Source organism: Triticum aestivum, chromosome 6B (genome assembly GCF_018294505.1).
Source record: "Triticum aestivum cultivar Chinese Spring chromosome 6B, IWGSC CS RefSeq v2.1, whole genome shotgun sequence".
In the NCBI taxonomy this organism is placed as follows: domain Eukaryota; kingdom Viridiplantae; phylum Streptophyta; class Magnoliopsida; order Poales; family Poaceae; genus Triticum; species Triticum aestivum.
Genome location: NC_057810.1, coordinates 151260726 through 151267054, shown reverse-complemented (window position 1 = coordinate 151267054; position 6329 = coordinate 151260726).

Sequence of the window (6329 nt, the reverse complement as noted above, 5' to 3'; positions counted from 1 at the left end):
CTTCTATGATAAAAAGTCATGACAGAAAATGGGATTTTCGTCCTGGGCGGGCCGGAGACGCAGCTGCATGACATTCTTTGGGCCGTCCATGACAGAAAAAACCATGGTAGAAGCGAGGGTGAGGGAAATTTTGTGGAGTTTCCGGTTACGGTGGGTGGTCGGGGGCCGACCGATGCACGTTTCTCTCATACACGTACGCGCGTGTGTGCGAGGCATTGGCTCTAACTAAACCCGAGCGAGACTTTGGGCTCTAACTGAACCCGAGTGATTGCACTGCAGGCTACGCGTTACTGAACCCGAGCGATTGATCGATGGCTGTTAACTAAACCCGATCGAGCGATTCCTTTGCTACTGCTGCTAACTGAAGCCGATTGATGCTGCCTCTCTGGATGAATAGTGAGTGTTGGGGGGGGGGGTTGGATGAACAGTGAGCGGTGGCGTTGCCTCTGGATGGACAGGACCCCGTGGTGTGGAGGGCTGGTTGAACAGGACGACCCTGTGGAGGGCTGGATGAATAGTATACGGTGGATGGGTGCCCGTGGAGGGGTGGTTGAACAGTAGCCGGTGGATTAGCGCGCGCTGGAGGCTGGATGAACAAGAGCCCGTGGAGGCTGGAGGAGGTCGACGGTAGCCCATGGAGGTTGGAGGAGGTCGACGGTGGAGATGAACAATATCCCGTGGAGTCCCGTTTTGCGGTACGCCACACCCCTCCCGATGAACAGGACCCCTGTTTCGACCGTAGCGCTCCAACACAAGTCTGTTTCGTTCGTTTTGCGGTACACCACACCCCTCCCTATCAACAGGACCCCTGTTTCGACTGTAGCACTCCAACACAAGTTCGTTTCATCCGTTTTGCGGTACGCCACACCCCACCTGATCAACAGGACCCCCGTTTCGACCGTAGGAGGTCCGTTTCCTCCGTCTTGCGGTACGCCAGACCCCTCCCGATGAACAGGATCCCGTTTCGAACGTGGCCGGTCGAACACAAGGCCGTTTCCTCCGTTCTGCGGTACGCCAGGCCTCGTTTCCATCACTTGTTCCATCCAAGCCCTCCCGATGAACACGACGACACATTCCATTCCGACCCAGTCAGTTGGCTCCCCATGAACACGACGAGGATGATGTTTCTCTATTCCGATCCATCCATGTACACGAGCCCTGGCCATACATATGCGCGAGTAGGCGTTCGAGACCCCGCCCATATGTACACATACGTGACCGTATTTTCTTTCTTGCACACTGGCCGTTGTACGTACGTGTACATGCTACGTGCGCGCCTCTACTACGACACGTACGCGCCTCTACTATGACACGTGCGCGCCTCTACATCCACCAGTATATATGTACGTACACGTTCACGACTAGAATGACAATGCTAAATACGCTTCGACTAGGTGGGTCCCGACTGTCAGGCACTTCCTTGTGTGCGAAGATGTAGCTGGTGGGTCCCAGCAGTCAGGGGGCGAATCGTTTTTTTTGTCCAGACGCACTTCCTTGCGTGCGAAGGTGTTGCTGGTGGGTCCCTGCTGTCAGGTGGAGGAATAATTATTTTGCGTGTAATAAGGAGGCACTTCCTTGCGGCCGTCGTGGACACAGTTGTCAGCCTCTCCACGCACAGTACTCTTCAAATGGAAGTCGGTCGTTGACCACATTGACCACGCCGCGCCGAGAGCACCACGGCGGTGGACGACAGCGAGGCCTAGGAAGGGGACGACGCGGAGACGGGGAAGACGCAGCTGTGGATGCCCACGCGAAGAGGAGTACGAGGGTTCACTGGTTCGGCTGCGGTGTGAGGCTGTCGTCGCTGCAGAATAACAGGGGATGTGGGTGAGTAGAGGGATAGCCTGGCCAGCGGTGGGAGTAGTAGGGGGCGGTGAGGCCTCCGCGACATCACAGCCGGCCACGGGAGGCAGGAGCATGCAGCACGACCGGCGCTGCTTTGGGCGGCTGGAGCACGAAGATCAGAGGTTGAAGAAGCACTACGGCCGTTGGATGGACATCGTACGGTCACTAGAGCTAGAATCATTCATATTGACTAAGTTGACAAAGCCCTCCATCCCTGTAAACTTAGTAGGCCCACAAGTCACCCTCCCACCAAGGTGAGTCCTAGCTAGCAGGGGGAGTATTCATTTTTTTTGTGCATAATAAGAAGGCATTTCCGGTGGGTCTGAGCTGACAGCGGGGGGAACATTTTTTCGCGAAATACAGAGGCCCTTCCGATGGGTCCCAGCTATCAGGTGGAGGAATCATTATTTTGCGCGTAATAAGGAGGCACTTTCCTGTGTAGGCCCCTACTGTTAGCCTCTTCTGATGGTTGTTGTTTGTTGACCATGTTGAACTCTCCGTGCCGAGAGCACAAATGCGGTGGATGAGGAAGAGGCCCAGGAAGAGAACCACCCGGAGCCGGCGAAGCCACCGCAGCAGATGCCCACGCTGAGGGGAGAACAAGCGCTAACTGGTCGGCCACGGGAGGAGGGAGCAGGCAGTCCCGCTGGCGCTGGTTTGGGCGGCTGGAGTAGGAAGATCAGAGATTGAAGAAGCACGGCGGCCGTTGGATGGACATCCAATAGTCACTACTGTGTGTTGACTAAGTTGACAAAGCCTTGCGTACGCGTCAAAAAAAATTAGGACAGCGTCATCGTCAACCTAGTAGGCCCAAAAGTCAGCCTCCAATTTTGTGGAAAACAGCATACAACCCATTAGCCATTATTTTCAATAATTTACAGCCCATTTGCTAATTCTTAAGGATATTTGCAGCCCATATTCTTTTATTAGCATTACAGACCATATATTCTGGGCACTGCTCAAAATTCAACAAAATTTTGCATATTTCGGTGGGGCCCGAACTCTTTTAATCACGAAATTTCGAGTCACGTTAAAAATAATTTTCAAAAAATTATATCAAAATAAAATTCAAAAAACAATTCTCCGCAAAAAAATGAATGAAATTTAGAATCTTAACTAGCAAGATGCCCGTTCGTTGCACGGAAGATGAAGATGCATTTGTATGAGTAGTTTATCTTGTGGGAGAAAAGATGATACTTTAATGTAATTGCCAGTTGGCTTTGGTTTTATAAGAGTAGAGAGTAGAGAAATCCTGAAAAAATGGTATTTTAATGCAATTGCCGCTTGGCTTTGGTTTAAAAATTTACAGTCCATTTCTTATAACTTATAGCCCGTTTTCTGGGGAAGCCCATTTCTTACTACTTACATCCCTCCTCGTCTTGAAAGATTTGCAGCCCAGCAGGGCTGAGAAAAGCAAGTAGGCCTCGGTTTTGGTATTCTCCCAAAAAAAGAACTGGGCTAGCCAATTTCAGAAAGAAAAAATATATCAACTGGGCTCGTCATGTGCTTAATAAAAGCGTAAGCGTGGGCTAGACGGGCCACAACCCCCGCACATCACACAGTTCAGCTCCGTCTCTGAAACTGAAAAACAACTGGGTGAGCTGCTGGGTCCCTAGTGTTATCCACTTGTTGTGTAATTTTCTCGTTTATTGACTACATTGACAATGGCGTGGAACCTAGTTGTCAAACAATTAGGAGGAAGTATTTTTTTGGCTTCTAATAATGAGGCACCTGCTTGCGAAATGCAATGACCCTGGTGGGTCCCTACTGTCAGCCTCTCCACGTACAGTCATCTCCTGATTCCTCTTGGTTGTTGACCATGTTGACAATGCCAGACGGTGGCGGGCACAGTGAGCAAACCAAGGCGGAGAGGGATGGCAAGGCCTCGGACGGGAATGAATAGTAGCCATGGAAGATGCGGCAGTGTAGTGGCAGGTGGAGGGGAGTACGAGGGCAACAACATGCAAGTCAAGCATACAAATGGTACAAAAAGCCCAAGGATTAATTGTTCATCCAATTTTTAGACAAAACCCAGATTGAACATGATAGTAACATCTAACCCAACCACTCTTTTTTGCAGTCACAAACAAATGGATCGGTCTGATCCATAAAATCAACATCCTGTGAAAAAAAATTATTTCAGGATGTCTAAACTTGTTGTAAATAGAAGTCGAGCACGTTTAGAAGCCCATTTGTCCACCTGAAACTTCTTTTTTTGCTGTTCAACATGTTCGTCCGTGAGAAATCTGTTGCTATAAAAATTAAGCCTCATGGACAATAGTAACCTCGCATTCAACATGAAGAATGTGAGAATGCTTCTGTTTGCCTGGATGGATGCATATCATCCCATTGTTATTGTCCTCAAATGAATGTCATGAGAACTGAGAAAATCCTTGTGCTTATTACGCCAACGATTGGTTATATGTTTTTCTCCATGTGGTTCTGCCTAAGTAGACATGAAGATTGAAAACAGTTAAGGTCTGAAAAAAGAGTATGTCGAAAGAACGACAACTGAACAGTTAATTCTAGTATAATATATACGTGCATTCAATGTGCATGAAATCATCACCTCTATGTATAAATTCCCCAGAGATCGAAAGCATCGCAGTAAGCCAATAATTATGTCTAGATCAAAACTATACATTCTGATATATATGATCTTGACAGAATCCAGCAGCATTGATAGGCTATCAATGGATGAACTCTTCATTGAGCATATTACATAATATTAGTACCCAAAGTGTACTCCAAGATGATATAAAACTTATGCGTACAAATTAAAAATGCATCGTATGATTACAAATGTGTAGATGATAATATACGGTACCTGAAAAGGTGAGGAGCCAAACACCAACTCCTTGTGATTATTAAACGGGTCACGAATTACACCCAAGGTCTCCAGTTTGGGCGCAGAGACGACAGTTATTTCTGAAGGTGTATAACAATTATGAAGGAGCAACCTTCCAAGTGAAGGGGCATCTTCGATGATGAGCTAATGTCCTTTAAAACAAATTCCAATGCTTTTAAGGTGAGGCGACTTTATTTGGAGACAACTGATAGCGATTTCTATTCCCAAAACAATCAGCAAGCGCTCCAGGGCAGGGCAACTGGAGTGGATGATGTTGTGCAGTGAGGCCTCCGAAAGATAAACCACCACAAGCAAAAGTTTTTTTAGCAGTGGGAGTCGAAGCATTTGTACCAGATCGTCTGGTAGATGGCACCGGGCGAAGGTGGCGGTGTGGAGAGAGGAGGAAAACTGCAAGATGGACAAAGGTGGTGTGGGCATGAATTCTTGGTGTGTTCGTGGTATGAAAGTTTTGTGGTAATGGTACAACTCAAACTGCTGGTGTTTTCCGAATTCAGGGGATGTCAGCCAAGCATCCACCTTGCCGGGTATGGACAGCAGGTAGCTTGTCGGGATGCACAGGCATTGAACAGGGCCCTACTGGTGAGAAGAGACGATGGTTCTGAGGAGATCAAATTCATGAAGGACAGATATCTGATGACAGTCGAGATTGAGGGGCGCGGTGCGCCATAGAGGGTGCCACCAAGTTGAGAGGACTTGTGTGCGACAGCAATCCTTGGTGGGGAGAAGCGAGATGATCTCCTCAAGGATGACACCCGGGAGATAACGGATGCGGTCCACTGGAGATTCTACCGGTTCCTCAGATCCGGGTGGGGGGGCTCGCTACTTCTCCCCGCGCTACCGGGTGCGGGATCTACAACCGGCATCGCCGCTGGAGGGAGCCTCATCTTCTTGGCGCTGGGGCCAGCCAACTCCATTTTCCTTGTGGGCGTCGCACTGAGCTCACGGGTTTGAGCAGAGTAGTCAGAGACGAGCCTAGTGGCAGTGCGAGTGGGGAATAAGGAGGGCTGGGGATTTCTATAGGAGTGGAAGAAGAGGAGCAGGTGTTTTCTGTACGAGTGAGGAAGAAGGTGAGCGGGGTTTTCTGGACGAGCGAGGAAGATTGGGGTGCGGGGGAATTGGGGGGGAGACAGAAGCGGGAAAGTGAGTTGTTCGTGTTTATAAGGCCCGTTGCACTAACTACTTGCTTTTTCCCAAGAACCGCTCTCTTCTTTTGCATTGCTGCATTGGAGCTGGTGCACGGACTTGGCTGACTGACCATGCATGCAGGATGCATGTGCCCGCCGGCCACTGCATGCGCCTGGTTTGTTACTAGGCCTATTTAATAGGGTGGTTATGGAGTAAATTAAGGAGATTTATTTTCTCTGTGTGCATCCATCTAATTAGAGGATGCGGTACTGGATGCAGACACTCACATTAAACTAACATTCAGAAGAACAAAAGTTCAGCATGTCTATGCATCTCAATGATTCACCATACTATAACCAATACAAAGCTGTGAGAAGGTGTGGAAATAAAGAAAATCGGTCGATTCTTCTCTGAGCAAAGGGCCTCCCTGCGCACACATTAATTTCCTGGACATGCTTGTTTCTTCTCAATGTTGCGAGCACTTTGAGCA